Source organism: Anomaloglossus baeobatrachus, chromosome 2, assembly GCF_048569485.1.
Source record: "Anomaloglossus baeobatrachus isolate aAnoBae1 chromosome 2, aAnoBae1.hap1, whole genome shotgun sequence".
NCBI lineage: Eukaryota > Metazoa > Chordata > Amphibia > Anura > Aromobatidae > Anomaloglossus > Anomaloglossus baeobatrachus.
Window position 1 is genome coordinate 455,185,326 of NC_134354.1, and position 12,474 is coordinate 455,197,799.

Below are 12,474 nucleotides of genomic sequence, written 5' to 3' on the forward strand. Positions count from 1 at the left end.
GAAATTGTAGCGTGTAAAGCCCGCTTAACTGTGGGGAGCTGGCTATCAATCAGTATGATGTCAGTAGTCACACACTGTTGACAGAGCAGCCATTAATATGAAGAGCTGCTCTGTTGACGTTAGGTCAAATGAAGCAGCAGAGTCCATGACCACTCTGGGCTGGCATTGGGCAAAATAGGCAGGCAGTTAGCAACTGTCAGTTCTTAGCCCCATGGGAAAAAAAATGAATAGACCTGGATATAATAGTGCTATTACAGTTGTATAAGTAATAAGTGGTAGACCTGTGGGGTTCCAACATATGGGATCCTGATCAATCAACAGAATGAAGACAGCCACCTAAAGTGCTCAACCGGAAAATAGGTACTCCCTCATCACCACCACTGGAATAACCCTTTAAGCATCAGGATCTGGAGTGATGAAATCTGCCAAATATAGGGTACTCTGCCTGATAAATAATGAAGTGAAGGTAGTGGAATTGCCATGGTTCCTTCATTCATATGCTGGTAAAAGCACGTTCACAGGGCTCTGTTCCAGTGACTATGGACTACAGACATGGCTGCTGGATTATGATCCTCTGAATGGTCGTTTTGCTCAACTCTATATTATATAATGCAGTGTATCTAAAATAAATGGTATGAATATAGTAGCTAAAATATATTCGTGCTTCCGAAGCCGGCTGTAATGGATTATTTATGATATGGATTTTGACAATCTTTATGTATTATGCAGATTTTCATCCTATGCACTGCAAAAGGTGAAATCCATGGAGAAAAATTGCATTTGTCAACACAACAACCCCCATTCATGTTTTGCAAATTGCTGCCAATATTCTATGCAAAAGCCACATCAAATCAGTCACATCTGAACATTACACTAAAACTGTCTTTATGTTGGATTCTTTAATTTATCCAGGTTTTAGATTTTTGAGTACATGCCGCACGGATCCTTTTTTCCTGAATGTGAATGATAGTAATAATTGATAAGTAATAGATTAAAAGATAAAATATCTGTGGATCTGAAAAATAGATTGAAATTCACTGCAGACAAACAAACAAAGAATACCACAAAATCTGGAGTTATTTTACCTTGCATTCTTTTTCATATTCTATTTTCTTTTGATTTGGCCACTGAAATAAAAAAACAAACAAAAGATGAAAGCTTTTCATTGTTCAACAATTTAGATCTTGTGGGTTAAGATTTTGGTAGGTCAGGTTTGGGAAGAAATGGAAAAAACATAATGTTTAAGCGTAAAAACACAAACACAGAATTCATCTGTGACTTGGACTGAGCTGACTCAGTTTGTGCTCAAGACGAAGTGTGCAATAATTCATAACTAGGGATGATCGAATATCTAAAATATTCGGCTTCGTGAATATTTGCCGAATAGGTCACTGCTATTCGACTATTCACGAATATTCGATGCACAATGTAAGTCTATGGGAAAACCGAATAACAACTATTCGGAGCTATTCGAGTGTCACATAGACTTACATTGCGCATCGAATATTCGCATAGTGGTGACCTATTCGTCGGACATTCGTGAAGCCAAAAATATTTGAAGTATTCGATCATCCCTATTCGTAATGCGTTCACAATAAACTGCATCATATCTAGCCTATGTATCATGGTCTTTCTAGTGACACTGAGAGCAGCATGGAAATAGCCACAATATCCTTGCATCCTGATATCGTTGGACCATCGGTCCGTGGATTATGTAGCAGCTGTCCCAATATACTAAACGTCTTTTGTATTGTGATTATCACAACCTAAAAAGGTTGCAAGTTTTCTTTTGCATGTCATTCCCATGTTTTGTGGATAAGATTCTATTGCGCTTTTTAACCCCCTAGCTCCTGTATTGATGTCTACCATGGGGTACATTCTCTTGGACTGGTTTTAGATTATGTACTCATGTGCAAACCTTAGCGCATATTCTCATGTACTAGCTTTAAGGTTTGTTCTTATCTTCATATGCTGGCTTTAAGGAATGTTCTAACCAGCTGGTCTTATGCTGCGTTCAGACACTGTATTGTCCTTAGGATACGTCGTCATGTATTAGCCGATGGGAATGTACTCCTGTGCTAGCCTTAGGGTATGTTCTTATATACAGTGGGGAAAAAAAGTATTTAGTCAGCCACCAATTGTGCAAGTTCTCTCACTTAAAAAGATGAGAGAGGCCTGTAATTGACATCATAGGTAGACCACAACTATGAGAGACAAAATGAGAAAACAAATCCAGAAAATCACCTTTTCTGATTTGGTAAGGTTTTATTTGCAAATTATGGTGGAAAATAAGTATTTGGTCAATAACAAAAGTTCATCTCAATATTTTGTTATATATCCTTTATTGGCAACGACAGTGGTCAAACGTTTTCTGTAAGTTTTCATAAGGTAGGCACACACTGTTGGTGGTGTGTTGTCCCATTCTTCCTTGCAGATCTCCTCTAGAGCAGTGATGTTTTGGGCTTGTCGCTGGGCAACACGGACTTTCAACTCCACCCAAAGGTTTTCTATGGGATTGAGATCTGTAGACTGGCTAGGCCTTCATATGCTTCTTCTGAAGCCACTCCTTCGTTGCCCTGGCGGTGTACTTGGGATCATTATCATGCTGAAAGACCCAGCCATGTTTCATCTTCAATGCCCTTGCTGATGGAAGGAGGTTTGCACTCAAAATCTTACGATACATGGCCCCATCATCCTTTCATGTACATGGATCAGTCATTCTGGTCACTTTGCAGAGAAACAGCCCCAAAGCATGATGTTGCCACCCCCATGCTTCACAGTACGTATGGTGTTCTTTGGATGCAACTCAGCATTCTGTCTCCTCCAAACACGATGAGTGTACGAGTATACCAAACAGTTCTACTTTGGCTTCATCAGACCATATGACATTCTTCCAATACTCTTCTGGATAATCCAAATGCTCTACAGCAAACTTCAGACGTGCCCGGACATGTACTGGCTTAAGCAGGGGGGACACATAAGGCACTGCAGGATCCGAGTCCCTGGCGGCGTAGTATGTTACTAATGGTAGCCTTTCTTACGGTAATCCCAGCTCTATGCAGGTCATTCACTAGGTCCCCCAGTGTGGTTCTGGCATTTTTGCTCACCGTTCGTGTGATCATTTTGACCTCACAGGGTGAGATCTTGCATGGAGCCCCTGATCAAGGGAGATTATCAGTGGTCTTGTATGTCTTCCATTTTTTTATTATTGCTTCCACAGTTGATTTCATCACACCAAGCTGCTTGCCTATTGCAGATTCAGGCTTCGCAGTCTGCTGCAGGGATACAGTTTTGTTTCTGGTGTTCTTCAACAGCTCTTTAGTCTTCATCATAGTGGAGTTTGGCGTGTGACTGAGGTTGTGGACAGGTGTCTTTTATACTGATAACAAGTTCAAACAGGTGCCATTACTACAGGTAATGAGTGGAGGACAGAGAAGCGTCTTAAAGAAGAAGTTACAGGTCTGTGAAAGCCAGACATCTTGCATGTTTTTAGGTGACTAAGTATTTTCCACCATACTTTGCAAAAAAAATCTTGCCAAATCAGACAAGGTTATTTTCCGGATTTGTTTTCTCATTTTGTCTCTCTAAGTTGTGGTCTACCAATGATGTCAATTACAGGCCTCTCGCATCTTTTTCAGTGGGAGAACTTACACAATTGGTGGCTGACTAAATACTTTTTGTCCCCACTGTATTGCCCTTAGGATATGTCCTCGTATTGGACTTAAGGCCGCTTTACACGCAACAATATCGCTAACGAGATATCGTTGGGGTCAAGGAATTCATGACGCACATCCAGCCTCATTAGCGACGTCGTTGCGTGTGACACCTATGAGCGACCACTAACGATCAAAAATACTAAGCTTGGAACGCAGCTGTGTTCTCTCTCAAAGGCTTTGAGAGAAGGCCTTTCGTTGGAGCCACTTTTTCTATTTTCTGGGCTGCTTTCGTCTGATCAGGACCGGACTCCCGAATGTGCTTGGGTTGGTGAGCTGACAAATATCACCAAACATTTAGGGCAGGGTCTCATTTTCATGAGCTGGCATGGGAAGGGGGGGGGGGGGGGGGGTATGGGCTCATTTTCATGAGGTGGCCATTGGGGGGGGTATGGGCTCATTTTCATGAGCTGGCATTGGGGGGGGGTATGGGCTCATTTTCATGAGCTGGCATTGGGGGGGGGTATGGGCTCATTTTCATGAGCTGGCATTGGGGGGGGGGTATGGGCTCATTTTCATGAGCTGGCATTGGGGGGGTATGGGCTCATTTTCATGAGCTGGCATTGGGGGGGGTATGGGCTCATTTTCATGAGCTGGCATTGGGGGGGGGGGGTATGGGCTCATTTTCATGAGCTGGCATTGGGGGGGGGTATGGGCTCATTTTCATGAGCTGGCATTGGGGGGGGGTATGGGCTCATTTTCATGAGCTGGCATTGGGGGGGGTATGGGCTCATTTTCATGAGCTGGCATTGGGGGGGGGTATGGGCTCATTTTCATGAGCTGGCATTGGGGGGGGTATGGGCTCATTTTCATGAGCTGGCATTGGGGGGGTATGGTCTCATTCTTATGAGCTGGGATGGGGGTATGGGCTCATTCTCATGAGCTGGCATTGGGGGGGTATGGTCTCATTCTTATGAGCTGGCATGGGGGATGGGGGTATGGGCTCATTCTCATGAGCTGGCATTGGGGGGGTATGGTCTCATTCTTATGAGCTGGCATGGGGGATGGGGGTATGGGCTCATTCTCATGAGCTGGCATTGGGGGGGGGTATGGGCTCATTCTCATGAGCTGGCATTGGGGGGGGTATGGGCTCATTTTCATGAGCTGGCATTGGGGGGGGTATGGGCTCATTTTCATGAGCTGGCATTGGGGGGGGTATGGGCTCATTTTCATGAGCTGGCATTGGGGGGGGTATGGGCTCATTTTCATGAGCTGGCATTGGGGGGGGGTATGGGCTCATTTTCATGAGCTGGCATTGGGGGGGTATGGTCTCATTCTTATGAGCTGGGATGGGGGTATGGGCTCATTCTCATGAGCTGGCATTGGGGGGGTATGGTCTCATTCTTATGAGCTGGCATGGGGGATGGGGGTATGGGCTCATTCTCATGAGCTGGCATTGGGGGGGTATGGTCTCATTCTTATGAGCTGGCATGGGGGATGGGGGTATGGGCTCATTCTCATGAGCTGGCATTGGGGGGGGGGGTATGGGCTCATTCTCATGAGCTGGCATTGGGGGGGGGTATGGGCTCATTTTCATGAGGTGACATTGGGGGGGTATGGTCTCATTCTTATGAGCTGGCATGGGGGATGGGGGTATGGGCTCATTCTCATGAGCTGGCATTGGGGGGGTATGGTCTCATTCTTATGAGCTGGCATGGGGGATGGGGGTATGGGCTCATTCTCATGAGCTGGCATTGAGGGGGGGGTATGGGCTCATTCTCATGAGGTGGCATTGGGGGGGGTATGGGCTCATTCTCATGAGCTGGCATTGGGGGGGGGTATGGGCTCATTCTCATGAGCTGGCATTGAGGGGGGGTATGGGCTCATTCTCATGAGGTGGCATTGGGGGGGTATGGTCTCATTCTCATGAGCTGGCATTGGGGGGGGGGGGGGTATGGGCTCATTAGCAGTGTTGTTGTAGCTGCTTGCACTTCTACAGCCCTGCTAGATAGGTGTGAAGTTAGTTATTTTCCATCCACCTCATGATGAATTGGCTTGATATACCATTACATACATCCTATTATAAGCGGAGCACTGTGCCACTCTCACAGGGCGCACCCCCAGAAGACGTATAGGCAGCAGCTGGCACACGGCGGGCATACATCACACAATGACACCTCAGTTGAGGATGCTGCACGTCACCGTCTCAATGAAGAGACCCCCAGCACTGTTCACTCGTGGCCCCACCCATCCGTCACTCTGCCAATCACAGGTCAGGTCTCACTGCAGCCCCTCTCCCGACTGGCCAATGAACGCACCGCTCACATCTCTCGCCCCCGTGCCAGGCAGCCCCGGACTGTGTACGCGCTGCTCGTGCACAGAGGAGGCAGAGAACGGCGGAGCTAGGACACGATGTCGGGGGGTGGGGGGGACCGGAGCTGACAGGGGCAGCCGCCCGGGACCGGATACAGGTGAGCGACATCTGCGGTGACTTCGGGACCGTCGTTAGGAGCTATGGCCGCCTCTGCCGATGTGCTGTGCGCAGAGCCCGGGATCATGGAGTAGCGGCTGGCAGTGTGGTGTGCCGCCGGTATAGGGCTGATGTGCGCACATGCCAGCCGGTCACACAGCTCCAGGTATCGGCCTCCGGAGCGGTGCTCTCCAGGAGCCTTATGGCGTTAGTTGTGCGAGTTGTCTGCACCTCCTCTTCTCTGCACCGGTACCTGTGTATGGCGGGCCGGGCTGTGCATGCACCTGGCATCTCCGAGGTGCTGCCTCTCTGTGCAGGCGCCATGGCACAATAGCTGGGGGTATCTGTCCCATGCCTCATGTTCTGCACATGGCACTGTGATAGTCTGTCCCTTCTGGTGGGCAGGACGGTAGGGAAATGATGTGGCATAGGTATGGTGCTGGGAAGCTTCTCAGGGGTCTACACTGTTTACATCTGGAGGGAGATCAGATCTATCTTAGTCCAACTCTTGTGCCCATCAGCAAGTCGTGCTTTCTTTTCCTTGAACCATACATTGCAGATATTGTAACTTCGGACCCCTCCATCTACAATGTCCATTTATTCCGCTGGTGTCCTTGTGCTCCCTCAGAGACTAAAGGCCTGGGTCCTATATCTGCATCCGTATCATTCACACATGATCAACCCTATTTAAGACTTTAATTTCCACTCTTTTTTTGTGTCCGTCATATTGTTGGACACGCGCTTTTTATATGACACCGTTTTCGACGGTTGAACGTGAATAGTTTTGCTCACCTTAACGAGCTCACACACAAGCAACAAGAGTTTTTGGACACCTCGTTAAGTCACTCAACACATTCACATTACACAATTATTGTGAACGACGGCCGTTACCTTAAGAATTTGATTATTGTCCATAGTAAATGGGCCATAAAGGGGACATCAGGACTATTTAACTGTAACATGGCGTAAGAACTAATAAGCATGTAGAGTGGGCATAGAACACTGCTGCCAGCGGTTCAACCACTTCCACTGGTGTCACATAGACAGAGTGGTGGCTTCTTTTGCTCAGGTCTGTTCCTGGGATGTGACTGCCGATGTCATGCTGATTTGTAGCTGACTCCATGCTGCCTAAATACAAGGAACTGGCTGTTAATCAGCATCATACCAGTGATGCCCCGTCAACAGAGCAACCGGATGAGCATGAGCTTCTCTGCTGACATGGAGCAGCTCAATTGTTTGTAGGAACAGTTGGAGACCACTCTAGGCTGTGTGCGTATTGCATGCATTTACGCTGCGTCTAGCACTGCAGGGGTAAACGCATGCGTTCTGCGTCCCCAGCAGAGTCTATGTAACTCTTGCAAAATCCATGCGCACGTTGCGTTTTAGAATGCAGCGATTTGCATGCTGAAATTTGTGGCCGAATCGCTGCGATCGAAAAAGCAACATGTCACTTCTTTTGTGCATTTTGGATGCTTTTCCCTTTGTCTATGGCAGAGCAAGCATCCAGAACACATCCAATCTGCATCCATCCGCATTCTAAATACTTTCGAAACACAACTTTTCCGCTGCATTTTGAAACACACATGCAGTGACCAAACGCTGCGGAATATTGTCACGACAGAACGCAGACGTGCGCAAATTCTTAGCCGGCGCTGGGTAGAACAGGTAGTTATACTTACCTGCCTGTTAGTTTTTAGGCCCTTGGTAAACAAAAAATAGTCCTGGATAACTCCCTTAGACAATCTTAATATGCGTCAGATTTCTCAGAGGCCCCCTTGTCAAACCCAGACACAAAGTGTTTTAAACCCATATTATATGATAGCCTTTTTGGGCATATTCCACCAAAATTTTGGCCCATTTAGCTTGATAATTCCCCCCAATAGTGTGCCATATGCAGTCCTGACATAAGACGGTATACAGCAAATTGCAATTTTCCGTTTCTATTGGTAGCTATGTAATTTGTTACTATGTGATTAAAAAAACCCCAAAAACTTTGCTATAATTTGACCTGCAATATCTTTTGGTTTTATGGGCCAACGTAAGTCATGGATGTGCATGACAAAGCCTAGGACCTCTGTTTCCATATATGTAGATACCATGACATCTTATATACTTACATGAGTTTTCTTTAACATATTAATCCATGTACTATTAGTTTTACAAAATATGAATGATGATTCTTATATTCATATTGATCTGGTTGACATTTCCGTGTGTAGATAGAACTATAAATCCATATTATCACCCAGCATGTTCTTTAAAATCAATGCTGTTCCTATGGCAGGTTGTTGGACGTGCCATCATTGCACAATGCAGTATTACTCCAGATGTGCAGCACTAATTAATGACTATTAAAGGGGTTATCTGGCAGTTGTGGAAAAAATGCTGCAAAGTAAGAATTCTGTTAGAAATAGAAGGGTTAATAGTTTATTTTTTTATAGTTTTCAAATTACATTTTGAAAGAACAAAAGAGAAACATCTTGGAGAACTAACCACAGATCTTCTGAGGATGTAGCATAGTGTAAATCCTTCTGTCTAGGGCGTAGAAAAGCAGCCGGTGCTCTGAATGGATGAGTCAAAATATAATTTAATAATTTATATATATAACTTAATATTGGGCTATAACAAAAGGCAGTTTGTCCACTGGAGGGTGCTATATGTAAGTGTCTAAAGGCAAGAGTGAAGCATGATGGAGGTTTGTTGGAAGTTTGGGGATGCATTTCAGCAAAACTGTTGGGGATATGGTCAGAAGTAATGGTATCTTCAATGTAGAGAAATACAGGCAGATACTTGGCCATCTTGTAATTCCATCAGAGAGGTGATTGATTTGCTCTTAATTTATTCTGCAGCAGAAGAACTACACCAAACATACAGCCAATGTCATTAAGCGCTATCTTTAGAGTAAAGAAGAACAGAGCGCCCTAAAAGTAATGATATATCTGCCACAGAGCCCCGATCTCGACATAATCAAGTCTGTCTGGGATTACATGAAGAGACTGAAGAATTTGCTCAAGCTTCTATTCACAGATCTGTGGTTAGTTCTCCTAGATGTTTGGAAAAACCTAATGGCCAAGTTCCTTCTAAAACTGTGCAAGTGTACCTAGAGGAACTGATGCTGTCTGAAAGGCAAAGGGTGATCACACCAAATATTGATTTAGATTTCTCTATTGGTGAATTACTTTTTGCTTATTGTTAGACACATACCAAAACCTTTGCACAGTAGTCTTTGAAATTAATGTATTAAATGGCATGTTGCATTTTTACTTTCATAGGAAATTAGAAAAGTTAGACATTTTAATCACATAAATAAAATGTTATATTCATCTAAGCCTACCATTTACTATTTTATTGTGGTAAATTTATTTTTACTAGTTATTAGACATGAGCTGTTTATGAAGAGACGGACTGTGAAAAATAGGAGTCAGAAGTTTTACTTTTAAGTCCACAAAATTTGAGGAATGTTACAAAAAAGTCACATTTATTCTTGAAATGAAATTATCAGATTTAAAGGACTATTTCTATCGAAGTCTTCTGTAATATCCACAGGATAGGCCAATACCATCCAATCTTTGGGACCAGCACTTATCTGGGGAGCGAGACTCGGTTGCCACTGCTTTAAAGAAAAGGTGGTCGGGCATCCTCGGCCACCTCTATTCACAGAGGCACAAAACGGAGCCCCACTTTAAGGACATGCTATAATATGTGAGATGCCAATATGCCTTTACTAAATGTGGAATTCCTATCGTTGTGATTTGGTGTTCTTAGGCACATCTTGCAGATTCCTTTCTGTAGCTGATTTTACCCCAAATTATAGCCTAAAATGTTCTCCCACAATACTATGCAAGTGAATAGGATTATTCTTGAGATGCTACATGAAATCTGGATAGTTTTATGCTGTTTGTTTTGTTACTAATGTGTCTGTATGTACCTTTGCTTTTTCTGGACCTTGGACTTTGCTCACTAATAAGAGATTACTGATCTTACTCACCTTCCCTAAGCTGCACGTACAAGAAAGGTAGGGACATTTGCTGTTTGGTGTATGGAAACTCTACTTGGATGTTAACCTGTTGTGATCATCTGTCTCATAAGAGGCTATGAGTAAATCACAAATGAAGAGATCTAAACAGCAAATCCTCCTTTGTGATGTCTCTGATCTATTACACAAGTTGTAGAAACCCGTAGTAAAATAAGATCATAAACGCCAGTTACTTTAGGGATGAGCAGCTTCCACCTTCTTGGAAGAGTTGAAGGAATGAAGCATAGTCTTTGGAAATGTTTGAATATTTCTTTGATGAGATAATACGAGCCAGACTGAGTGCATTTAAAAGGTTACCCTCCCCCACACAGAGAGAGAGAGTGCATAGCATGCAAGTTAACTCAATGCTTTCTAAGAGCTTTTGTCGCGCTCTATCAAGGAAGACTTCAGTCCTTGTAATAAAGAACTTCACAAACTACCATCAATATAGATCTTCCTTGGACAGCCACTTCTCCACTAGACACTCAGATCCGATACTCGGGATTTCCAGGGCCCCATTGACCACTTATATATCACAAAAGTAGTTGGTCAGTGACTCCTTTTAAAATATTATATCTCAGTAAAATTAGCATCTAATGTTGAATTGCTAAAGTGGGGAAAATCCTTTTTAAAAATATCTGTTCTAAGGGTTTCACAACTGTGGTTTTACCATTACATGACTGTAAAAGTCCGGATCCGTGCGGCTACAGACTGAGAATACCAGCCCCCAGCCGGCCTTATTATTTATTGCTGGGATGAAAATTGGGGGGGGGGGGGCGCACGTTGTGTTGGTTTTTTTTTTTTTTAACCTCATAACGACGGCCGTACGACTTAAAGCGGCGGCAAAACAGGGTACTTATTCTGTTCCGCCGCTTTTAAAGCGGCGGCCCGAAAAAACCCTGTAGCGCCCCCCAGCGACCGAAAATCTCGGGGGTTTCAGCTACCGGGGGTAGCTGAGACCCCCCCGATTATGAATCGGGGTGTTTTTTTTGGACCCCGATCATGTGATCGGCGGTATACACTGTATACCAACGAACACATGAAAAAAAAATAAATGGCCGGTAAAACTGATTTCTTTTTCATCTGACATGATCAAACATGTCAGATGAGAAAGAAATCTAACCCCCTAGTGCCCCCAAAGCCCCCGGTACCGGAGAGTCCCCCCACCCCCACCCCTACCCCCACCGGACATCCAAAATGGCGCCGAAGCGCACAGAAAACTGCCGCCGGCGCCGGCTCTGCAGTCATTTCCCTCCGATCTGAAATGATCAAACATTTCAGATCGGAGGGAAATGTCCTCCCCCTGACCCCTCCTCCGGTCCACCGGAGCCCTCTGGTCACCGGAGCCCCCTCCGGTTCTCCAGAGCCACCACCCCCTCCCCCCTCCGGAGCGTGGAAGATGGCGGCGCACAGCGCGCGGCCGCCTTCATTCTGCTCTTTCTGCCGCATGTGACACGTCACATGCGGCAGAAAGGTGTCCCCAGGTCCCACTAGGTCACCCCCCCGTCACCCCCCCCAGCCCCCGGTTATACGTTACCTGGCTGCTGGTGCTCCGGGCCCGCGATCGCCGCCTCCTTCTTCAAAGCTGGCGGCGCATGCGCAGACAGCGGCTGTCAGCTGGATCCCTGCAAGCAGGGATCCTGCTGACGTCGCAACTGCACAAGCTACTCCACTGTGGACCGGGGGAGGGTGAGTGCGGTAATCTGCAGTCACACTCCTCACATGGAGAGACTGCTGTTCCAGAAAATGGGGGGTACGTTCTGTGAGCGTGCCCCTCATATTCTGGAATGAGGTTACTGCAGGTCACTCTGCCCTAGGTTGGACCGGGGCAGTGTGAGTGCAGTATTCTCAGATTACTGCACCCACACTGCTCATGGAGAGCTTGCTCTTCCAGAAAATGGGGGATACGTTCCCTGAACGTGCCCCCCATATTCTAGAAGATCCAGAGTCGGCGTGGGACCTCCAAAATGGATTACAGCGACCGGAATTTCTTTATTTTCAATAAATTGGTAAAAGAGGAATGTTTCGGGGAGTGTTTTTTCAAATAAATTTTTTTTTTTGTCTTTTTTTTCTATTACTGACTGGGTTAGTGATGTCGGGTATCTGTTCAGATGCCGTGACATCACTAACCCCAGGGCTTGATGCCAGGTGACATTACAGCTGGTATCAACCCCATATATTACCCCGTCTGCCACCGCACCAGGGCGCGGGATGAGCTGGGGCGAAGCGCCAGGATTGGCGCATCTAATGGATGCGCCACTTCTGGGGCGGCTGCGGCCTGCTATTTTTAGGCTGGGAAGAGTCCAATAACCATGGCTCTTCCCACCCTGAGAATA

The 12,474-nt window shown here is 45.7% G+C and overlaps 1 protein-coding gene across 4 annotated transcripts in view; it reads left to right on the top strand.

The window, feature by feature from the left end:
* The first annotated feature begins 6,017 nt into the window (after positions 1–6,017).
* TPST1 (tyrosylprotein sulfotransferase 1) overlaps positions 6,018–12,474 on the top strand; it is a 138,751-nt gene continuing 132,294 nt past the window's right edge. For 2 of the 4 annotated variants that reach the window (XM_075336317.1, XM_075336320.1), the window contains exon 1: positions 6,018–6,124. The gene's annotated coding sequence lies outside the window, so the exon portion shown is untranslated. The remainder of the gene's footprint in view (positions 6,125–12,474) is intronic. The other 2 variants (XM_075336319.1, XM_075336318.1) reach the window with 2 other exon arrangements.